The following is a 26185-nucleotide window of genomic DNA, read 5'->3' as shown; positions in this document are numbered from 1 at the left end:
CTATATATTTAAAAATTATTAAAGAAGAGACTAGTGAAGTGCTTTGTATGGAGTGTAGCATTGTATGGGGGGAAAACATGGACATTACGTCGAAGAGAAGAGAAGCGAATAGAAGCATTTGAAATGTGGATATGGAGAAGGATGGAGCGTGTGAAGTGGACAGACTGAATAAGAAACGAAGCTGTGTTGGAAAGAGTGAGTGAAGAAAGAATGATGCTGAAAATGATCAGAAACAGGAAAAGGAATTGGTTGGGTCACTAGTTGAGAAGAAACTGCCTACTGAAGGATGCACTGGAAGGAATGGTGAACGGGAGAAGAGTTCAGGGTAGAAGAATATAATATCAGATGATAGACGACATTAAGATACATGGAACATATGAGGAAACAAAGAGGAAGGCAGAATATAGGAAAGATTGGAGAAATTTGGGTTTGCAGTGAAAGACCTGCCTTTGGACAGAACACTAAATGAATGAATATTCTTAATTATTTTGTCTATTGAGTAATATATTGGTTGATAAATGTATTTATTTTCCATCGTACTTATTTATCTACTTATTTACCGATATTCATTACTGTGATTCTGTTAATTTATTTACTGGGCAGGTCTTTTTCATTCATGTGCATTATATTATATTATTTATTTATTTATTTGTTTATTTATATAAATCAGTTGTTTCTTTTATTATTTATTTCGTTATTATATGCTTAATTGCTTATTAATTTACTTATTTATGTATTCAATTAGTTCATTTGTAAATTTAAGGAAATATTATTGCTTTCTATTTTAATATTTATTCATGTATTACTCTCTGTCGATCTGTTTTCCATCCATTAATTCCCAGTAATATTCTATTCACTTACTGTATTTTTCACCGAAAATATTTATGTATATCCTTTTTGCTGTAAGAAAAATCCTAATATAAACATAAGGACCTGGCTGTCATACCCGTGATTGGCTCCCAGTCGAAACACACACACGACGTAGGAAAATATAGTTCCGTATTTGGAAACCATAACCTTGTATTATTTGAAAATAAAAAATTATTTCTAGTTATTAAATACGACGAAACATAACTTCACTAATATATAAAACGCTATGTAAAAGAGAAACTACTTCTATATTTTGTTATTTACTTTGTAAGCGGATGAATACTAAGAGTAATACCAAAGTAGTCTGTTCTTGTAATATGCTGGCGTTACTTGAGCTTTTTCACGTAAGCACGTGGTAGTATGGCTTCTGCATCCTCAGTGTGTGTGGTTACTAAACATAAGAGTGGAAACCCTCTCAAAAGCGGAGCGAAAGAAATAGTGTTGAATGTATATGGTAAGTTCCAATTAATAATTTATAAAGTAAGTTTCCTATGCAAACCAATCCACAGTAGTGAGGTTAGGTCTACTTTGACGAGTAACGGGAAATGTTTAACAGAACGTACAGGAGTGGGCGGAATCACTTGATGAGAATCTTTGGCGCCAAGCTGCGGCAAATCAAGCCTCACTTCAGTCACGTGCCATTGTTTATTGTAGGATTATTTTTACAACAAAAAGATTATAGATATGTACCCATATTTATGTGCTCATGAAGTTAATATTTGTCCATGCGTTAATTTCTGTTCATTTATATACAGTATGTGATCTTATTTATATATATTATTAAATTGCATATATTTTATTAAATTACTTGTACATTTTCATTCTAACAGGATATCAATTTGATAAAATGTTTTCCACCAACTTGTCTTTCTGTGGATTGTTATTATTCTAAGCCATACATATTTCTTTGAAGTCACATCTATGAAAAATTCATCCAGCGTATGTTGGCTGAGCCCACAGCTTTTTGTTAGCTTCCTTTTAGTCTTCATTCGACTCCTGCTGATGGTATTTGATCTTACAGGATGGGAAAGTTATCTCAGGGAGGAAAATGTTAATTTCCCTTTTAGAGGAATGTTGAAAATTTGGTAACTTGTGAGCTTTTTTATATAGGAAACTTTGTAAGATCTTTAAGAAGAATTGGAATGGAGGGTGGAGGGATTGCAATTTTCTCCTGAACCTCCCTCTACCCTACCAAAAACTCTCTATCTATGTCTTCCTTTGAAGATCTCTGTTCGGCAGAGATAAAAGAGGGGGTGGAATGGAGGGTGGTTATACTGTCTCTACACTAAAGGAATTTCTTGGCTCATAGAAGTGGGACCAACAGAGGAAAAGGGTGAGGAGAGGGGAAAAATTCTCTCTAATTTTTATCGAAAGAAAATTTCTTTCGTCTTTGAGATCGTTTTTGCCCTGAGGTCTTGGGCCGCAGGAGGCGGAAACAAAAGAAGAGAAAACTATTCTTCAAACTGTCGAGCGAGTCATTGCCTCGTCTTCTTCACCCTTCCTCCTACTCCTGAAGATTTGTACAGCTTGTCGTGGCTTAATTACTTTCCCCTGCTCCTTGTCGTGGCTTACGCTACATACAAAGTGTTCTCCACAGCCTATAAGATGTTGCGGCAAACGGCGTAGGTCACACAGTACAGTACGCGTGTTTGCCAGTTGATTTGGGTTGCGTTCAGGCGTGTATTCTATTCTCTTTTGGGCTCATTACCTGGTTTGGATTTTTTGAAGGGTTTTCAAAACTGTAAAGCGAAAGTCAGGTAATTGCATGGAGAATCATCTGGTCTATGTCACTTTCAACAATCGGCAGTTAATAACCTTATTCATTCCACGTAAAACAATTTATAAATTTGTTTTACTAAGACATTTTATGGAAAAAATAACATTAGGATAAATATATTTGAGTTTAGTTCATTCTATCCTACAATATGGCATTGTAGCAGTGCCATTAGTATTATTACAGAGGAGAATAATAAAAATATGTATTAAGAAAAAAATGGATTATCATACATGCCTCATATATAAGGAATTTAATGTACTAAATATTAAGCAAATGAGGGGCTCACAACCAGAGTGGACCAAGTCCACCAGTGATCAGTTTGCAGATTAATACAATTTCGGATGAAGAAAACTTAGATTTATTCATTGCCATAACAAACCAAGTCCATAACTCCTTTGTTACTCCACAGAGGGCAGCATTTCCTATGGAAGGTGAAGGTGCTAAGCATGAGCCAGGAACTTTAAGACTCAATTTCTCAAAATTATTCCATAGGGACTTGGTCTACTCTAGTTGTGAACCCTTCAAATATACATATACACCCTATTAAAATACTACCACAATAATAACTATTATGAACATGGTTATAGTACAAGAAGACACATTATATCATGTCCTTTGAACCCAAATGCAATTCTGAAGCAGGACTAAGGCATGCCTCAAATTTCGGCCCGAGATTGTATAACAACTTCATTAAAAACATTCAAAATTAGCATCTATCAATAATAAATTATTTAAAAAGCAAACACTTCAACTGATTTTAAATACTGATTAGTATCCTAGTAATATATAATATTTTTTAATATATTTTTCATTTTTCTTTTTTGATATTTCTCTGTTACATGAAATTTTTGAAAAAAAAAATATATATATATATATATTTATGATTTTTTCAAAATTCAATAAATCAAATAGAACTAAAATATTATCTATGTATATAATATATTACTCTATTATATTATTGCACAATATTTTGTATTTATTTTACAAATTGTATTATTTAATAATTTTTCTTTTATTTTATTATTGTTTAAAGCGGCCATCACCCCTTGTACTTTCTAGTTAACCAATTCTTCTGTGTTTTATCTGATATAATTTCATTGTATTTCTTATATTATTATTTCTTGTATTATTATTTTAATATTCATCACTTTATTTTTGATTACGTATATTTGAGTACTTAAATTAAATAATTATTTTAGTGTAGGCTTAAACCAGACCTGCAGAACTGTAGTTCTTGAGAGCCACTGCTTTCCTCTCCTCTTTTACCCCACCTACCTTTTCTACCTGTGCGGTCACGGCGTTCTAGTTACGCTCGGCTACATCAACATTCATTCTCGGGGCGGAAGTCGGTCATCCCCAATAGAAGTGGAGTGAGGCTGACGTCATAGTTCCCCTACTTTGCGAGTTCTGCAGGCCTGGCTTAAACTTTCAATATTCTTTTTAATTATTTAATGTAAACTCCACTCCCTGCCGAAAGCTTTTGCTTCATCGGGACTGCCAACCAAAAGTGTATCTTTCTTATTGTTCAAATATTATTATTATTATTCATTGTTTTCTGCGCAAGGTTAAGTCCTTCAATGCAAACCCAGCATTATCCAATTGTCTTTCTTTTCCGCCTCTTCTTCGTCTCCACCTAACATCCATTTATCTTAATGTTCTCTATCACCTGACCTTCTTCCTTCCAGTGCATCCTTCAGTAGGTAGTTTCTTCTCAGCCAGTAACCCAGCAAATTTCTTTTTCTCTTCCTGATCAGTTTCATTATTACTCTTCCTTCACCCACTCTTTCTGGCACAGCTTCATCTTATTCCGTCTGTCCATTTCACACGCTCAATTCTTCTCCATATACACATTTAAAATACTTCCAGGCATTCGTCTCCACTTCGTCGTAATGTCCATGTTTCTGCCACACACAATACCGCAAAGAAGGTACCAGAATTCAGAATGAAGGCAGAGACTAAGGACAGAAGGCAGTTTCTCTTTACATTGAAATAGTTTCTTTATTATAATAAGTATTTTTGTTAATCATATTGGTGTTATATCCTGTTCCTTCTAGACAGCTTAAGTGATGTGTGTATTCTGAAAATACAACTTATTCAATAAATAAAATTCAACTGTTTCAGATTATTGTGCTTGTTTTTTTACACTTGCGTAGTAAAACAATGTAACAAGGACCGAAGTCCACCACATATCACACTATTTATTACCCATACTATTAAAGTCACACGTCAGTGATCATTATCAATCAGATTGGTGCATTGTGACCTACAACTGTGCAAATTTTAATTAGTGTTGGTCTAATGATTTAGAAGATGTGATGTTTTTTTTTTTTTCATCTCCTGAAAAATTTACTTCTCTGAACTTCGGTCCTTAATCCACTGACCGATTCAATTATGAAGTGGAATTTCGAAAAAGTAAACTTGCTGGGTGTACTTCACGCTGAGAAAATTGTTGTTTCATTATTTCTGAGATAAATTGTAATTAGATTATAGCGTTCCCAAGTTGTTTGAAACAACACACTACAATTTCAATTGCCTTCGAAATACTTACCTTAGCTACCAAGCAGAAAACAAGTGCAAATAATCGGCGATAAAACAAAAGTGGCAATATGAAATCGACAATATTGCAATGATAAATGTCTGTGGTTGTCTGAAATTCAGCGATTTTTAAACTTCATTGGTTGATTGGTACGTTACGGAAACAGCCAATAAAGTTAGTAGTTTAAAATGGGCTATTTAATTTTCATGAATTGTATGTTATACAGTATTATCTCATTTATGCAGAGGCTAAACGTAGCTCTGTTGAAACGGATTGTCTGTATTTCTGCATAAAGACCGATTTTCACCTTTAAGCTTTTTATTTTTTATTTGAAACTTGAAACAGATGATCATCCTAATTAATTCGAGTAAGCACCATTGTGCGTATGCAATTCTAAAATTTTATTACCTGTTGTGAAAACGTGTACAGGCCGTGCCACCGTTTTTGGCATGTGAAATAAGTAATGGGAACGTTAAGTGCGAGTGTCTTACTTTTGTAGCAGTTTGTGAGCGATAAAACTGACAATTGTGATTGGCAGAATGTTGATGTGACGTGTATTTAGGAGGAGGTACCGTTCTCAGCTGCAATGGCAACAGAATCTCACTGACTGGACATTGTACTCAAGGACATACTGCAGGAAAGTTAAGAGCGAGTATTTTACTTTTGCCGCAGTCTAGACAGCAAGACTGACAACTTACTATGGTTGGCAGATTGCTGACGTGACTTGCATAGGAGGTGGTACCATTCTCAGCTACACTATCAACAGATGCTCGCAGACTGCATTGTGCTCTAGGACACGCGCCAGAAACGCTGGCGTCAGCAATACTTTTCTTTTTTTCTGCTTTTAACTTCGGAATTTCAAGATTCAGAAGCACGAGCTCATTCACCTGTAAAATTTTCGATACAAATACGCTGTCGAGTAGTTCCGTTGGAGAGCATCTAGCTACGGACTGGAAGATCCTTGGTTCAATTCTAGGCAGGATTTTTCTCGTTGCCAAAACTCTCAGAATAGTCCCACGATCTACTCAATCTTCTGGCAATTTGAATACTGGGTCTTTCCCGGGGTTAAATGCTTCGAAGCGCGATGTCGACTACACCACTGCATTTTAATGCTGAGGTCATGAAAGTTCGGAACTGTACCTCTACTCTGCCTAATCTCGTGCCTTCAAAAAAATGTAAAAATATTATCTTTATAGGTCATTGTTATCCCGTGAAACAAAATGAATGTGTGCGCCTTAGGTCATAGTTACAACTTTATGTTGGGGGTAATTGAGCTAGCTAGCTGCAAGTGAAAGGATGCCGAGGGAAGGAAACTTCTCAGTCAAGTTTCTTCTTTCTCTTACGCACAAGTAAGTTTTACGAGATAACGAACGACTTGTACTCTTCATAAAGTTTAACATTCTACATTAAATAATTTACTGTGTATCAAAATTATAGCGCTAGGTTCTTATTTCTGCTGCCTTGCTTCGAAAATCTGCAGGTACACAGACCAATAGAAACATCAGCTATCTGCTTGAAGATTGAAAGTTTAACGAAGAAATGTCGAGTCCTCTAATTGAAGTGTTCAGAGCCATAGTGGGCCAAGCGCCATTTATTAAAAACGGAGAAAGCGAGGGTTAAAGTTAAGTAAATACCATAATTTAATGAAGATTGACATATCATTTAATTTTAATGTGCATACTTTATCTTACTTGCTATATGTTTCGTTAAATTATGGCAATCACTTAACTTTATCTGTAGTTTTCTCCGTTTTAAAAACTGTGAATGGCGCTTGGCCCACTATGGCTGTGAACCCTTCAATTCAGAGATGATACGCTTCTTTCACATACAGTGAATATACTCGACCTCCCAACGTTATTTTCCTCCCATATTTATTATTCTATCAGCACGGCCATAAAATACAATAATAATACATTGTGATTGGAACATTTAAGAATTTGCTGCGTAAAATAATTGTACTCCTTATTCAACACAAGTCCTTTGCTATTATAAACTCTGTGGGGGTTCTAGCATTACAATCATAAAACAGAGACCTCTGTTTTCAAGTCACACGTGTGTTGTCTTTCATAACAAATAACACTAACAGAGATTTATAACTGTAGACTAAACATAACACAAATGTGTGGGTGGATGAATGCCTTCCACACAGATTTCATATTCCAAATCAGTGATGGTAAGTGGTGGAAATTTTTTCCGTTTTTTTGGGGAAATTTTATCGTCGTTTTAAACTTAAGGGGTCGGCCTGGTTGGCGCAGTTGGTGTAGCGCTGGCATTCTGTGCCCGAGGTTGCGGGTTCGATCTCGGGCCAGGTCGATGGCATTTAAGTGTGCCTAAATGCGACAGGCTCATGTTAGTAGATTTACTGGCATATAAAAGAACTCCTGCGGGACAAAATTCCGGCATACAGGCGACGCTGATATAACCTCTGCAGTTGCGAGCGTCGTTAAATAAAACATAACATTTAAACTTAAGGGTACATGTAGGTGTTACGGAGATGAGTTTTCAATGATCTGTGAAGAGGTGTGCAAGTGGGGACAGGATACAAAAACAGAAATTCATTCATTCATAGTTTTCTGCAAAGGGTAGCTCTTTTCACTGCAAATCCAGCCTTCTCCAGTCTTTCCTATTTTCTGACCATATATGGTCCATATATCTTAAGTTGTCTGTCATCTAATATCTTCTCCTCCCCCGAACTCTTCTCCCGTTCGTCATTCCTCCAGTGCATCCTTCAGCAGACAAGTTTCTTCTCAGCCAGTGACCCAACCAATTCCTTTTTCTCTTACATTGTGTTCAATTAATGACGAAATTAAAATTACCGACTCGGACTCGCTTTCGGGAGATATCGGGTTCGATCCCCTGTGTCGAGCCATCTGGTTCAGGCTTTTTTTTCCGTGGCTTTTCTCGACTGAATATAACTAATTTTCAGTTACATAAAGGCGGATGCCGGATTGGACCCCAATTACCACCAAATAATACACACATTACAACAACGTATTCCAAATAGTAAACTACAGACAGTAGCAGCATGACCTATGAGATAAAGCGGCTATAAATATTTTATTTATTTATTTATTTATTTATTTATTTATTTATTTATTTATTTATTTAATTATTTAATTTGACAGGATTAAGGCCATAAGACTTTCTCTTCCATCCTACCAGATAGCACAAATAAATAGAAAAAATAAATACAAACACTGATAAAAATAATACAAATTAAATAAAAGCCATCTAGAGGGTCAACAGGGTCAAAAGAACACTATAGAACTCTCATCGTCCTAATACAAGAAAAAAAAGTAAGAAAAACAGAGATAGCAATAATGATAGTGATAACTAATAATAATAATAATGTTAATAATAATAATATAATAATAATAATAATAATAATAATAATAAATACATTACATATTAATTGTCAATTTTACAACAGCATAGTTACAATATTTACTATAGGCCTATGTCATGGGTTAAGCCGAAGTTGCGCAACCTGACGGGTGTTCAACAAGTAACTCCATGAACTAGAATGTGATTCTTTAATTTAAATTTGAATTTTGATACTGTCCGACAGTCTCTGACACGCACACATACATATAAATATACACATACATATATATATATATATATATATATATATATAAAAGTACACATAAAAATTAAATCATAATGGAATTAATTAAATTATTTATTATTATTATTATTATTATTATTATTATTATTATTATTGCTATAGTAATAATGGGATCACTATTATTATTATTATTGTTATTACTATTGTTGCGTTATTAATATTATTATTATTATTACTATTATTATTATTATTATTATTATTATTATTATTATTATTATTATTATTATTATTATTATTGATTATCGAAATTATTGGAACCACATTTCACATACATTATGCTAGAGTTAAAATGTATTACATAGTGTTAACAATGCGACTAAATAAATTATGTTTCGGTAGAATGATTTACATACGGGGTTTATGAGCCGTGAGATTTCTGTTATGCTGCAGTGTCTATTGAACATTCCACTGAGCAAGTGTTTGTAGTTTATTGAAGTAAATGAGATGAAATGTAAAGGTATATCTTTACGGTCAATGTACAACGACACTGGATCAGTAGTTATCGTTTTGTCTTCTGCAGACCACAGCTATAGACGATCTCAAAATAAGGTTTAAATTTACCATTTTCCGTTGAAACTGTTGTATAGAATCTGAATTTTCAGTTTTGCATCATATGTGGCTATGACTTTTTGGGAAATAAATAAGTCTTTTGAGTCAACTGTCGTTGCTGTTTGTCTAACATTTATTTTTTCAAGTTCCTTCTTCACATGGGCTGTGGGATATTTCTGTAAATGTATTCCACATTAGATATCGCATTTAGCGAGTTAATGGACTCTTTAACCTGGTGCATGCATAGCTCCCTACCCAATTGGGCACATATACTTGGAGTATTTATTGAGAAGTGTCTTGATTTCAACAGCGATAGGGCTGAGATTATAGGCTACTTACCACATATCGCATTGAATACAACTTATGAATCACTATCCATAATGTCTGACAAGAGAAGTAAACATTGCCGGCAGAGAAGAAGAGAAGTATAATTGTTATTGAACCAATGGCAGAGGTGACATTCCATGCTTGTCTTGAAGTTGGGCGGGTGTAGAACGCTTCAGACCGCCCAACTTCAAGTCAAGCGTGGAATGAGACCTCTGCCATTGGTTGAATAGCAATTATACTTTTTTCTTCCTCTGCCGGCAATGTTTACATTTCCTATCAGACATTACCGAACGAAATATAGAGATACTTATATATGCATTATTTAAATTAGGGCGAACAACTCAGATGGAAAATTGTGAATTTTGGCTCAAGTTTGCACTGTCAGATAATAAACACTTAAATATTAACGCAGGGTAACCCCAAAAATAAAAACACTTAAAATTATACCGGGTGTCTAAAAACTTCAAGAATGTGTCCCTCGTATGTTAGTACTTGATATGGTTTATATATTATGTATATATGAACAGAAATGCGTTGTTAGCAACACGTACTAATCGGAACGCCATTATCTTCCATACGTGGTTTCCTACAACACAAGATACTGTTTAAAATAATCTGTCAATATTCTGGTTAGTGGTACATGTTGATTTGTCTTTGTTTATACAATATATACAAATCAGCAGTGAGCAGATATTATGTTGTTCATGTATGGTTCGGCGGACAGATGTGCTGTAGAGGCTCTTGTTTGTACTAAGAAAGTTTCCCACACCGAATATGTCCATAAAAATCGTTTGTGAGTGTTAATTGCCGCAGGAGTGAATTTAGGAATTTTGCTGTTGAAAGAGGACAAGAAAGATGTACGGCTTCTGCACAAGAAGAGGAGCTTCTGGATATTGTGAATGAGACTCCTGAAATCAGCACACGAAGGTTATCAATACCAGGGAATAGGCCTATTTCTCGTTCGTCCGACTGGAGAGTGAGAGAACAACAGTTGTATCCCTACCATCTGTAACCCTGTACGAGTAGAGTTCTGCCAGTGGTTCTTGCAGCAGTGTGTGTAAAATCCTAGACCAGACCTGCAGAACTGTAGCTCCTCAGAGCGACTGCCTTCGTACCAGTCTACCCCACCCACATTTTATACCAGTGTGGTCATAGCATTGTAGTTTCGCTCGGCTATATCAACATTCATTCTCGCGGCGGCAGGTACACAATACGCTATAAAGAATTACAAATGAACAGATAATAAAATCCTTAGGAACATACCTTTAGAAAGTAAGAGAAAAACGAATGAGGGAAATAAATACGTTAAAAGACGTGTAAAATAAATTTTAAAAAATATATAGGCCTATGCATATAATGTAAGAATGCCTACCTATGTATAATATAAATTTTATGTTGATAAGTGAGTGATAGCTATATGACCGGAGATCAATGCTGTCATTCAACATTGTAACGCACTGTAGCCAAATAAATAGATAAATAATGTAAATAAATAAATACACTATACGCGTACTGCAGTTTGAAGAGAACTGGAAGATGGCAAAATCTAAACCAGTGAAGAAATACTACTTCCAAAGCAAATGGGAATATGATTATTTTGTTGTTGAAGAAGACGAAAGAATTGCTTATTTACTGTGTCCAATCCAATTTATTTCTACTCGTCATTTCAATATTAAACGACATTTCAACAAAGTTCATTTTAAGAATTATGGAATAGACAAAACTTTGGGGGTAAGTTCATTATTACGAACTCTATATTGAACAATTATTTATATATACCGGTACTGTTAAATTAAGGACATCACTCGTGTGCATTTTGTATTGAAATGAATAGAGACATCTATATTAATTTCAAGATTCATTACTTAAATGTTACAAATTTATGTTTCCGTAGGTGATGATAGGAGGAAAGTTTTGGAAAATCTAAAGCAGGTTAGGCGCAAACAAATCTCAAAGAAACTACCAACAGAAAATCTAGCGTAATCGTAAACTTTGAAACTACATAACGCATTATAAATACAATGACTTTATTACAATCCTTTTTAAAAATCACAGTGCCGGCACTGATGGACCTTCCACACGCAAAGAATGTCAACAACTCTACACAGAAGTCGATCATCCCCAATAGAAGTGAAGTGAGGCTGACGTCATATTTCCCCTACTTACGATTCTGCAGGGCTTTCCTAGACCTATGGTGTAATGCATCAACCTAATGCAATTCCATCGTCGGGAATTGAATTCTGGTCCATGGTCGTTGATGCCAGCGTTCTGACAACTGAGAAAGCCAAATGGAATAATATATTAAAATCTGCACCAATTATTATTTCGCCACAAATACGAAAGAACTGTCATTTCACCATATACAACGAGAATAGGCTACATTTATTCATAAGGGTTGAATATGACGTTTATAGCTTGAAAACTGGCTGAGTCATTAATTTCATTTGTTCCCATTAAAATCCTCTGGCGAACGGTCATTTGGTTATCTAAACCGCTGCGGGTAAAAGTGCAAATAAACTAAAATGACCCAAATTTATGTTAAATATTCGAAACCGCTGCTAAACGAATAATGTTTCGGCATTGAAAATTTTGCGCTTGTAATTAAAACCATTTGTTCCACGCCTCATTTGGAAATGTTCAGGCTATTGAGAGGCGATGGAGAATAATTGTAAATGTAATAACTTCTTATTTTACATGCAGTTTCAACGAAAGGAATTATTGTGACACGATAGGATGATAGCAGTGAATTTAAGCTTTATTTGACGCTCTACTTCCACTACAGAGGCTATTGAAAGAAAAATTGAATGATAATTGAAGACATAAAAGGCTATTTTTTTAAAACTGAGTCTATATTCCTGGCTCAATCAGCTAAGAAAAATTATGTCCCATTGTAGAGCGTTTTTGCAAATGTGCTAAGTAAAAAAAGCTACCGTAGAAGTGGGTAAAGTCAATCAGTGGGTGTAAAATCGATCATTTGCGATTTTTATTGAAAATTATATATTTTCTCATTTACTTGTTAAAATTTTGTTATGCTGACTTCATTGCCTTACATTGTAAATGTAAGCGAGAGGGACAACAAAAAGCCTGCGAATGCCAACAATGGGAACACTGTGTAATTACCGTTGAAGTGAAAATTGTTGTTCTCAAATTTTTCTCTTAAATGAAAACAAAGTCTTACAAACTCTAAATTATCGTCAGCAGTGAAAGGAGACAGGAAGTATACGTAAGTACTTTTCGTTGAGATTGTGTCCTGAAATAATAGTTTTGCAGTTCGTAAATGTTGGTATTGAAACTTATTTTAAGAAAACTTGTACCTTTGTAGGGTTAAGTCGATCATGCCATCGACCTACTCGAAACAGATATGACCAGCAGGAAAAATAAATTGTTCACCGAAATACCTCCAACACTTATAAAGAGAAAAGTGTCGTAGTATAGCTTATATTGATGGGATAATGGGGAAAGAGGAAGACGAAATTATGGTGAATTTCTTGCGTAAGAGAAGCACTGCCAAAGGAACATATTTTGTAGACCCCTCTGTACCTGACTATGGGAACAACGTAGTTTCTAAAGTGATATGAGGAGGGGAAGATTTCAAATAACATCTGTTATAAACCTAAGCAATGTTGAATTGCATTTTAGATTATAATTGAAGGGTGGTATTTCAATGTAAATTTTGAATTCTTAAATCTTCGTTTGTTGGTATGTGAACTATTAAAATGTGTTTTTATGTTTTATAAGTTGGCAATCAGTCACGATTGTACTGTGGAGACCTATAGGCCTAATTGTATCGAATAGTATGATCACAGTAACAGAAAATAGACTATATAATGCTATAAGCATATATTGAAGATTATTATTGTTTTTACACCCCTTATAACAAATAAAATAGGCTATATGTAATACACTTAATTTGTTTTTTAAAAACATAAACAGTGATCGACTTTACTCCTCAATATTTTAAAATCGATCTTAAACTAAAAATTTAATGGTGATCGACTTTACCCTATTTAAGCAGGTAACTTCGATCACAAGTCAAATAAAAAAATAGTTTTTTTTTATACATTGTAATTCAATTCTTGTAACGTGTCTTTATAAGTGAAGGATATGACGACAAAATGCTATTTTCTGAGGAACTTCGCTCCATTGCATAACCTCAATATCATTAAAAAATTGCAAAATTTTGATCGACTTTACTCTCTTCTACGGTACTTTTTTAGGAAACATAATTTCTTTATAAATCGAAATATCTTGAAGGTACTGAAAGGAGACTTTGGCAGTTAAAACATTATGGAAAGTGAGCTTTATTGATAGAATTTAATTTTTGGAAATTGATATTGTGCTAGATAACAATACTGTTAAACCTTTTAATATGTTCCGAAATGTTCTAAGTCACTTGATTTAACACGTTTTGGAAAAAAATGTTGTGAATCTGTTTAGTAATTATGTATGTTTATTTGAACATTTTACGTTACATGTAAAACTGAAAGTAGGCAATGTCTGAAGGGTTTAGGTACAGCTTACAGCAGTAAATATTTTTGGAAATATTCAAAAATTTTTCCTCCATTACTGTATCTTGTACAATAATGAAAATTAGTATGTGTAAAACACTGTTCTTCTGCTATGTGAAAAAAATGTTTTTACGATTTAAAAGTAATTACTTATATTTAATTCAAAACGGTGCCAGTTCACTCTGCAGTGATGAAAGCTTTTCCCTCGTAACTCTTAAATTTGTTAACTTTTCATATTTCAAACTTTTCTGAAGTGAGGACCACTTTTTTAAGTTAGAACAGTCCCGCGGACCACCTTACTCTTGTTCCCTTCAAAGGCAAATTTATCATTTATGTAGCATATTTTAATACAAGTATACTTACATTTTAATGTAGAAATAATTAATTAAAATTAATTTTAATTCAATTAGTCTTATACTAGTATTAACTAATTAAGTTAATGTTGATACGGTAGAAAAAATGTCTTATATCGTCATCTGCAAAATACAGAAATTAAAAAAATTAATGCAGAAACATGCCTCAGAACAAGTGAAGATGCAATTTTACATGTTCTATTATTAGTGTACGACGCACAGTACGTGCCCATTTCAATGTGCAGACTGGGTGTCGCCAAACTATTAAGAAAGTCATAAATACATGAAAAGGTTCGGTACTTTGGTCCTGTTATGAACTCGAGTAGTCCCTAGCTGGGTTACAGGCACGGCGCCAGATGTGGACGGAAAAGACAGCGAGAAACACCACGTTCATAGTGCTTTAAATCCCTCTTTTGTTGCTGAGAGTAGACTGGGAAGTCGATAGACGGGTAGGGTAAATAAAATGTCAGTACTGGGAGAAAAAGTGAAAGGCGATTGCCATGTGTCATTTACAAACTCTGAGATTTTCAGCTATAGTGTGATACGCCAATTCGTTTGAATTTTATTTTTTCTTCTGTCTTTTTTGAAGGACCACAAGGACAGACCTCGAGGACCACAGTTGGTCCGCGGACCATACTTTGAGAAACGCTGTCTGAAGGGTTTAGGTACAGCTTACAGCAGTAAATATTTTTGGAAATATTCAAAAATTTTTCCTCCATTACTGTATCTTGTACAATAATGAAAATTAGTATGTGTAAAACACTGTTCTTCTGCTATGCGAAAAAAATGTTTTTACGATTTAAAAGTAATTACTTATATTTAATTCAAAACGGTGCCAGTTCACTCTGCAGTGATGAAGCTTTTCCCTCGTAACTCTTAAATTTGTTAACTTTTCATATTTCCTGCCTTTTATTTTATTGGTGAAACTCATATCTACAATATCATGCTCTTTCAACTACAGTCCTTAATAAATAATATATTTTTTATTTTGTGTTAGAAAAAATACTGATATTTGACCACTTTTTAAAAAGAATTTAATGAAGATTGACATATCATTTAGTTTTAATGTGCATACTTTATATTACTTGGTATAAGTTTCATTAAATTATGATATTCACTTAATTTTAATCTTCGCTTTCTCCGTTTTTAATATATGGCGCTTGGCCCACTATGGCTCTTAACCCTTCATATAAACCAACAAATTGCATCGTATTGAAAACAAACCTAGGTAGACTTAATTTGATTCTGGAAGCATAGCATCCACATAACTTCTAAATTATATCTTAATCGTTTTACTGAATCATTACGGGATAAAATCCAGAAGTACGTTTCATATTTTCCTTTTTGTCAGTTCATTAATTTTGTATCTCAATTTTAGTCCTTATCATAAAACAAACACAAGTTCATTTTGAATACATCTTTGTTTGCAGGCTTGTATAAGCATCTCTACTTAATACGAAAATTGTTTCATGTGTTAGAAGTGGCCTTAATTAAGTTGCCATTATAAACTTAGCAGTTCACAGATGAAGTTATTTCCTTTGTGAAGTCTGTAGACACCACTAACTCCCTAACGCTCCCCCCTCCCTTTTCTCACTCCTTCACTACTACCCTTCCTTCAACTTGGTATTTATTCACCGTCTTTGTTGAACATACCCTTCTGTAAACCACTCAGTTGAGATGAAATTAACAAGATATCGTCTTTTTAATTTAAAAGTTTGTAATAGGGGTGTGTTTTCAAATTCATATATAATTTCACAATGAAAATGTTACAAAAAAAGAAAGGCGGAATTTAGGTTGTCTAAAACAGGCATAGTTCTTGAATGAAAAAGCTAGAATGAAATTCAGTTTAGAAGGAGGTAGGAAAAGGGGTTGTGGTATAGACGAAGAGAGTGGAATTGCCTTTACAAAGCATAGATAGAGATAGAAAATTTAAGCTCTGTCACTTTTCAGACTTAGGATATATAAGGGCAAGTTTCTTAGTAGTCTTGAGAAGGGGGTAAAAAGTGATGGTAAAGTTGGCAGTAGAAGGAAGGAAAAGTCTCTGCTGTGGAAAGAAAGTTGCCAGACTGTTTCTAATGGGGCCGGACTGTGTGTGTGTGCGTGTGTCGAGCAGTGACAATGCATCTTGGGAACTCCAAATTAAAAAAAGACGAAAAAAAGAAAATTACTTGCTTGCTCCAATGAATACAGGAAAAGGCAGAACAAGAGAGTTTTCTTCTTCTTGAGCGGACTTGTGGAAGAAACATTTCACGCCCCATAATGCCGTCGAAAGTGAAAAATTTATTGTTTTATTACACGGTGTTAAGAATATAATTACCCAAGCTGTATAACAGAGGTTTTAGAAGTGTTTTAACAGCCATCTTATGCAGAGTATGAAGAACTTACTTACTTAACTTACTTACTGCTTTTAAGGAATCTGCAGGTTCATTGCCGCCCTCACATAAACCCGCCACCGGTCCCTATCCTGTGCAAGATTAATCCAGTCTCTATCATCATATCCCACCTCTCTCAAATCAATTTTTATATTATCCTCCCATCTACGTCTCGGCATCCCCAAAGGTCTTTTTTCCTCCGGCCTCCCAACTAACATTCTACATGCATTTCTGGATTCGCTCATACTTGCTACATATCCTGCCCATCTCAAACGTCTGGATTTAATATTCCTACTTATGTCAGGTGAACAATACAATGCGTGCAGTTCTGCGTTGTGTAACTTTCCTGTATAGGTAAAGAACTGGTACTATTTTGCCTGTTAAAAATTGTATTCCATATTATATTCTAGTAAATGTTTTTAGTTAATTTTTCATTTCGTAGATACATTTGCAACTCTGCCAGGTTTTTTTTTTTAAATGTTAGGTACATTGATCTAGTCGTAACTTAGTCAGTTTGTAATTTTTTTCAGTTCATAGATTTAGTTATAACAGTTTTTTAATTTTTCGGTTTATGGATCCTTATTTTCCATTTGTTACTTTTTCAGTTTATGAATACAGTCGTAACTCTGTCAATTAGTTAATTTTTCGGTTTATTGATCCACTCGTACCTATCAGTTCGTTAATTTTTCGGTTTGTCGATCCGATTGTAGCTGTGAAAGTTTAGTATTCTTTCGTTATGAATTCAGTGTAACTATCCTATATTAATTTTTCGGTTTATGGATCGAGTAATAATTGTTATCCAGCTGTAGCTGTGAAAGTTTTTTTATTATTTTTATTTTTGTTATGAATCCAGTCGTCATTGTGAATTTGTAAATATTTCAGTTTATGAATTCAGTCGTAACTATCCGTATGTTAATTTTTCGGTTTATGAATTCAGTCTTAACTATCAGTTCCTTAATTTTCTGTTTATGGATCCAATCGTAAATATTATAAATATTGTTGATTTCTTATTTTTCAGTTTATGGATCCAGCCTAACTACAGGGTGTTTCCGGGATAGTGTTACAAACTTTTAATGATGATGTGGAAGGGCACATGTATCAATTTGAGATAAGGAACCCTGGTCCGTAAATGACCGACTCGAAAGTTACAAACGAAAATAGTTGTGTCGAAATGAAATAATTTTATTCCTCTGTACACATTTATGTATTTTTATCTGTACATCTTACACATACTGTATTCATCAGACGTTTTTTACGTTGTCTACTTACAATATTCCATTCAGTGCGCTGTCTGAGGTGTGGGGACAGGAAACTACATTAAAGCAATGCAGATAGCATAATATGTAACAGACATGGTTGGTCCTGATATGCAGTTCTGTAGACAGCAGTGTATGTGTACAAGTTGCAGTGTCCAGTCGATCAGTCCTAGTGAAATGGAGGAGTACACGAGAGCGGAACATGCAGACCTGATTTTCGAATGCGGATGAGCCAATGGGAACAGTAGACAGGCTCACAGATTGTATCGGAACAAGTACCCACGTAGGAGACATCCGGCACATACCATCTTTCCCCGACTGTTCCTAAGGTTAAGTGAAGGAGGGCACGTGATGCGAAATTATTACAATTCCATTACCACACAACTATTTTTGCTTATAACTTTCGACTCAGTCATTTCCGGACCAGGGTTCCTTATCTCAAATTGATACATGTGCCCTTTCCCATCATAACTAAAAGTTCGTAACACCAGCCCGGAATCTCCCTGTATATCAGTTTGTTAATCCTTCCAGTTCGTTAATGCATATACTGGGTGTTCATTTCAAAGTGTGTCATGACGTCACTGTTGTTGGGTCACCGATTTGAAGCGAGTTTCAACTTATATGTTAGAGAAGTTGCCTATTATTTAAGGCGTTCTTCAATCTGAACTTGAGAACGTGTACGGTATAACTTGAACGTCGTAGCAACAGATGGCGGTCTGTACAGTCTGTGTGCTACCATAACCTCTTTCGAACTGTGTTTTGCGCCGGCAAGTCGTACGCAGGGTATTTGTTATCGTCGGTTGCGTACGGTAACATTCCACAACACAAATCAAATGCTCCGTGTCCATGTTGACCGTCGAAGTTAATGTCAACAAATACGTAAGTAATCGTCTTAACCCTCTCCCCATATCCCGACAGTACGTATTTCCAAACAGTTCACATTCCTGCCACAACCGGCGTTACCGTACGTATCGGTACGTACTCATCAGAATGAACGCCGTACTTGCTAGCCAACTTCTCTGCCTCTTAGATTATACACCTGAGCTGCGGAAGTGTAGGAAGATTGAATTCTCTAGGCTCATCAGCTAGCCACATGACGGCATACAGCTAGCCAAGACACAGTTTGAACTGAACACCCAGTAGAGTGTTAGTTGGGAGGCCGGAGGGAAAAATGCCTTTGGGGAGGCCGAGACGTAGATGGGAAAATAATATTAAAATGGATTTGAGGGTGGTGGGTTATGATTGTAGAGACTCGAGTAATCTTGCTCAGGATAGGGACCGATGGCGGGCTTATGTGAGGGCGGCAATGAACCTTCGAGTTCCTTAAAAGCCGGTAAGTAAGAAAGTATGAAATACATTTTTGTATTCTACTAGAAGTACTACAATTATACGTTTATTATTGTTATTATTATTATTATTATTATTATTATTATTATTATTATTATTATTATTATTATTTAGAAGCGTAAAGAGAGGGATTTTCCCGTTTCGGTCGGTTGAGCGTGAGTTCCGCGTAGGGGTGCCGGCAAGTGGAAACACTTTGCGATGATGGATCGGGCCTGAGACAGGGCACTTGATGAACAAAATGACTGATCGCATCTACACTAAATTGCATTCCGCCAGCTTCTTCTAATGTAACAGCACATCACACTTTTATGAAGGAAACCTCCAGCTGCCACAATATTGCACTCAGCGGCGAGTATAAAACGTGACAATTCGGGCGCGTTCGATCCTCCAATACTAATACAATACCAATTGCGTTTTTATGAAGGAGCCTTATTACTAGCTACACTTAAGGAGAAGATTAATTAAATTTTGGCCATTTTTCGTGAAAATGACCATTTTCGTTTTTGTGCAAAGAAAAAAATCAGTTACCTTTCATTTATATATTGGCTAAATTTTATAAACAGTAATCTCACTAGAGGTTTTGATTTATCTAGAAAAAATCAAAACTCGAGTGAGATTTAATTGACTATTACACGATTAGAAGTTAGTATATAAAGCTTAGAAGAAATAAAGTACTCTAATACAATAAAATATTAATTGGCTTACTAAAATTCTATTTCACTATTGTTACCTTCACCAAAACGTTGTCCACACCTGTGGAGTAACGGCTAGCACGTCTGGCCGCGAAACCAGGTGGCCCGGGTTCGATTGCCGGTCGGGGCAAGTTACCTGGTTGAGATTTTTTCCGGGGTTTTCCCTCAACCCAATATGAGCAAATGCTGGGTAACTTTCGGTGCTGGACCCCGGACTCATTTCACCGTCATTATCACCTTCATATCATTCAGACGCTAAATAACCTGAGATGTTGATACAGCGTCGTAAAATAACCTACTAAAAAAAACCAAAACGTTTGAACGGAGCCGCCATTTTCAGTTGACTATGCCATGAGGTAACAAATGACGATCGCAAAGCAAGTTTTATAGTACCGTAAAGAATTCGCAGTCTGAAATGTTGGCAAACAAAGAAACAAATGCTAGGAAAGTGATAAAAACAAACAAGTGCCAGGGAAGTGATAAATATGTAGCGATAAACAGCCATGATTGGTTGAAACAAGTCTTTTCATAACGTTTTATTGGCCAAAAGTAGTATGACGTAGTCAAAGTGTAATAGTTAAAATGGGCCTAATCGTCCTCAATATTCATACTTTGTGTTATTTTTTACAATTACAAACAAGTTTTCGTGAAGGAATACCGACATTTTAAAGTTTGTTTTTTTTTCCCCCCCACTCCGTACCCTGTATATAAGCTTTGTTGTAACGGAAATGGTAACGAAAATCTTTCCAGTCGTTTAAAAGTAAAGAAAGCGTTTTAAGTTGCAACAACTTATTTTCCATCGCTACGGAGTAACGGTTAGCATGTCTGACCGTGAAACGAGCGGACCCGGGTTCAAGTTCTGGTGAGACAAGTTACCTGGTTGAAGTTATTAGAGGATATTCCCTCACTCCATTAAGAGCAAATCTTCCAATGCTGAACCTTGAACTCATTTCGCCAGTATTATCACCTTCATCTCATCCAGATGAAGATAACCGGCAGTTGAAAAGCGTCGTAAAATAAATATATTTAAAGATAGTCTTCTAAACAGACTAGCTCTTCGATATCAGCCCTGCATCATATCATAAAAGATCTTGCACTTGTTCAAGAATTTGAAATGTCTGTCGAATTCATTGGAAACCTTGTTCAACACGTTATCTTGGCATTTCAGCGTTGTGCATTAGTGTTGAGTAAATAGATTTAAAATGGAGCGACAAGTATAATAAATTATTGATTCAGGTATGGAGAGCGTGCGGGCCAGATAATCATTTCTACACACTCAATCCATATATTTAAGAAAATCTACGTTTTGAGGAAAATGAGGCGGTGCAACAATATGCGTGGACAAATTACGAATGACAAATTACACTGAGTAGTAAATAAAAATATTATAATATTTAATCTTAAAATTACAGTACAGCTTCTTAAGCCCGGTTCAGACGGTGCTTGTTTTCTTGCGTGTTTCTTTGCTGGCTAGCAAGCTGAGTGCCGTGGTGGGTACGGTGCTGGCTCCCGTGTTGGCTACGGTGATGGTTGTTGTTCTCACGGAGCTCGCTCTTTTCACAGTTTAAATTGTAAAATTATCTGCATTAACAATAGTAATTAAGTCAGAAGTAAAAAATAGCTGAAGTTTCCAGCCTGCAAACCAACACGAAAAACAACAAGGAGCCTCCCCTCGAAATCCAGCAAGCTAGCCACCAAAGCAGCCACCAGAGCGCATTATTTCCAGCAAGTGAGCACGCAGGCTAGCCATCAGCGCAGCCACCTTGGAATCCATCACGGAAACAAGTAGGCCTACCGTCTGAAACGGGCTTTAGCTACATCAACACCCTTTTCACTATAAAATCCTAACAGAGTCATCACAAATTATTATTCCCGTGTATACATTAACAGTGAATTCTTTGTTTTGTGTCTGGTGGAGTTCCGGGTAGCTCAGTTGGTAGAGCGCTGGTACGTTCAACCAGAGGTCCCGGGATCGATACCCGGCCCCGGAACAATTTTTTCCTTTGAAATTATTCAAATTTGCTTTACAGGAAGCTTTACCTGAAAGATTAGATTTATATAATTGTTTTTGTGTTCATTCAACAGTATGTGTGTCGTGAAGATAAAAACGCACTATTTCTTGTGAATGAGGCTTTAAATGTAAACACTCCAACTGTTAAAGATACTGATTTCTACCGTATAAACAAAAAATTGAGCTCAGAAATCTTTTCGTGCAGAAAATGAGGAGTTTCTAAGCATTTATCTAAGAGTAGAGTGCTCATTTACTAATACATTAGAGGAGAAAAGGAACTGACCACCTTAACCCATTATCTCCTAACTTACTTTCCTCATTCGTGATGCTTTTTGGCGTCTTATGATGCCTTATGATGTCTTCAGACAGTTGGCTATAGCAACAACCGAATAATGGTTCTGTGATACAAAAACTGTACTGCGTGTTCAGTTCAAAGTGTGTCATGGCTCGCTGTATGCCGTCATGTAGCTAGCCGATGAGCCTAGATAATTCAATCTTCCTACACTTCCGCAGAGGCGTATTACCTATATGCCAGAGAAGTTGCCTGGCAAGTACGGCGTTCATTCTGAAGAGTACTTACCGGTACGTACCGTAACTCCGGTAGTGGCAGGAATGTGAACTGTATGGAAACACGTACTGAGGTGAGTTTTTTTCTTACTGTCAGGAAATGGGGAGAGGGTTAAGACGATTGCTTACGTATTTGTTGACACGACGGTCAACATGGACACGGAGCATTTGATTTCAATTGTGGAATGTTGCCGTACGCAATCGATGATAGCAAATATCCTGCTCATGACTTGCCCGCGCAAAACACAGTTCGAAAGAGGTTATGGTAGCATACAGACTTTACAGACCGCCATCTGTTGCTACGACGTTCAAGTTATACCCTACACGTTCTCAAGTTCAGATTGAACGCCTTGATTAATAGGCAACTTGTCTGACATAAAAGCTGAAACTCGCTTCAAATCGCTGACTCACAACAGTGACGCCATGACACACTTTGAAATGAACACCCAGTATAGGCCTAAAATGTACGTAAAATATTTAAGTTTCTTTTTATTAATTAGACTACAAGTATATGATTTTAACGAAGAAATGTACTTTTTTTTTTTGGACAATAGTTGCAGAAAGTGAACTGCTCGGAACAATATGACTTTTTTAGTCAACTGTCCGAAGATTGGTCTGAATCTTACAAGTGATGGTCTACCAATAAGGCATCCACCACCATCTATGAGAACACTAGGCCAGGAGATAATGACTTAGACTGACCAGTTCCTTTCTCTCTCCATTGTTATAACATGATAAAGGGAAGATAGTTGCAAGGTACTAAAACTAGAAATGTAAAAATGTATGTCATTTTATGACACCGATTTGTCACGTTTTAATGTAGAATGGAAAGAGAAATTAATTTTTTCCGGGTATAAAGTTGGCAGCCACGGACGTAGTAGGAATACCGTTACAGGCATATCACCTCACCCGCTGCTTGAAATTAGATCTTTCATTTTTAACTAGGTACGAGATGGTGCGAGTTTTCAATTTTCCGGAATGAAATTGAAAGCGCAGGGCCAGAATAAAAAAAGGGAGAGGAAAAGAACGAGGATACGAAGAATACGTGGAGAACAATGATATATCCACGTTGAGGTTAGATTGGCCTGGGGCAAAGCAATCCACTTGTTCGTTCTAACACATGGATACCTTCTCACCATAAATTCGTGTCGGAGACGACAAAAAGAAAAGATACTGCTGACAAATTCTACCTCTCTCTCTCCCTTCCTCTCTCATTCTGTCTCTAGAAGACGTTCGCATACAGGAATTTATTCTTTGAAAACTTAAAACCCATTTGACACCTGTGCTCACGAAAACCACGCGTAATTTTACTGTGAAATTCAAGTAAGGACATGTAAACGTTAAACTCTGATGACAAATGAAAAGATACGACAGTCAGGATTCATGGGAGTAGCGTTAGCCTCGTGAGTGGCTAGTGCATCTTTTTTTTTTTTTTTGTGCTAAAGACTAAGAGTTCAAGCTCCGACTCATGTAGAGGGAGACTCCTGAACAGTTTTCTTAATTTGGTGGTGTAGGGTTTCTTAGAATACTGCTTTAGCCAGTTCTCGAATTCTTTGAGATAGTTTTAGCCAAGCGATACACTGCTCCGTCGATGTAGGAGAAAGCAATAGATACAACACGAGGAGCAAGTCCTATGCAATCGGCAAGCATCATGTTTAGGTAGAGTATAAAAGTCGAGAAATATTATAGACAGCATACGGGAATCGGTATTTAAGAGTTAATTAATTATATAAAAAATGAATCTCATACAACATTAATACAAATTAATTTTATTTCTAGGATATACCGGTATCTATCTACAAGATAAATAAATAAAATAAATAAATAAACAAATAAATAAGTAAATAAATAAACTAATTAATTAATTAATTAAAAAAGTAAATGAAGAAACAAGTACGTAAATAAATAAACAGATACGTAAATAAATAAATAAACAAAGAAGTACGTAAATAAAAAAATAAGTACGTAAATAAATAAACAAGTATATAAATAAATAAACAAGTACGCAAATAAATAAATATGTAAATAAATAAACAAACAAACAAGTGCTTAAAAATAACTAGTACATAAATAAATAAACAAGTACGTAAATAAATAAACAAGTATGTAAATAAATAAACAAGTATGTAAATACATAAACAAGTATGTAAATAAATAAACAAGTATGTAAATAAATAAACAAGTATGTAAATAAATAAACAAGTATGTAAATAAATAAACAAGTATGTAAATACATAAACAATTGCGTAAATAAATAAACAAGTATGTAAATAAATAAACAAGTATGTAAATAAATAAACAAGTATGTAAATAAATAAACAAGTATGTAAATAAATAAACAAGTATGTAAATAAATAAACAAGTATGTAAATAAATAAACAAGTATGTAAATACATAAACAAGTACATAAATAAATAAACAAGTACGTAAATAAATAAACAAGTATGGAAATAAATAAATAAACAAGTACGTAAATAAATAAACAAACACATAAATAAAGAAACAAGTACGTAAATAAATAAACAAGTACGTAAATAAATAGACAAGTATGTAAATACATAAACAAGTACGTAAATAAATAAACAAGTATGTAAATAAGTAAGAAAGTACGTAAATAAATAAACAAATACGTAAATAAATTAACAAACAAAAAATAGTTACGGAAATAAATTAACAAACAAAAAATAGATATGGAAACAAGTGAATAAACGAATAAATAGCAGACAGGTAGGTAGGTAGGTAGGTAGGTAGGTAGGTGGATGGTTGGGTGAGTGGGTAGGTGGGTAGATGGATAGATGTATGAATCATCTCGCCATACACCATCTCACTATCACCAATTCTATCGACGCTAAGTAACCTAGTAGTTGATACAGAGTCGTTAAATAAAGAACTAAAATCTCTTCCAACTGCTCATGGACTTTAAGGCAGTCGGAAACAATAAGAGTACTGAGTAATCAGCTATTGTTAAGGGTCCCCTACATGTTAATTGAAAACGTTTATTCTCTAATGTGCGATGATTAAAATATTACTACAATTCAACATCTGACATCACTTGCTTAGCAACGAATCATTCAAATGAAATAGAGTAATTCTATTGTAAATACACATGTATGGTATATGTTCAATAAAAAGTAAAGGAAAAATAATATTTATTAAAATAATGTAAATTTAAAAAATATATTTGGTGGAATGATTTGCAGTGTACAGTAACGAATTTAATGTAGCTAAGACGTGTTACAAACAATTAATAACACATCAGTTTTTTTTTTAATTATTTGGAATTGTTTAGTTGTTCTTTTCAATTGATAACCTTCAATTGATAACCTTCAATGTACTTAATTTACAAAAACTAAAATAGATTTTTTCTTTATTTTAATGTAGCGTATTCTACA

At 35.0% G+C, this 26185-nt stretch overlaps 1 protein-coding gene across 2 annotated transcripts in view; it reads left to right on the top strand.

The window, feature by feature from the left end:
- LOC138693878 (uncharacterized) overlaps positions 1–26185 on the top strand; it is a 756839-nt gene that overhangs the window by 673512 nt on the left and 57142 nt on the right. The window lies entirely within an intron of this gene.

The sequence above is a fragment of the Periplaneta americana genome, chromosome 2, assembly GCF_040183065.1.
Source record: "Periplaneta americana isolate PAMFEO1 chromosome 2, P.americana_PAMFEO1_priV1, whole genome shotgun sequence".
Classification (NCBI taxonomy): domain Eukaryota; kingdom Metazoa; phylum Arthropoda; class Insecta; order Blattodea; family Blattidae; genus Periplaneta; species Periplaneta americana.
Note: the sequence above shows the minus strand (reverse complement) of the source record. Positions and strands in the feature narration are given on the sequence as shown.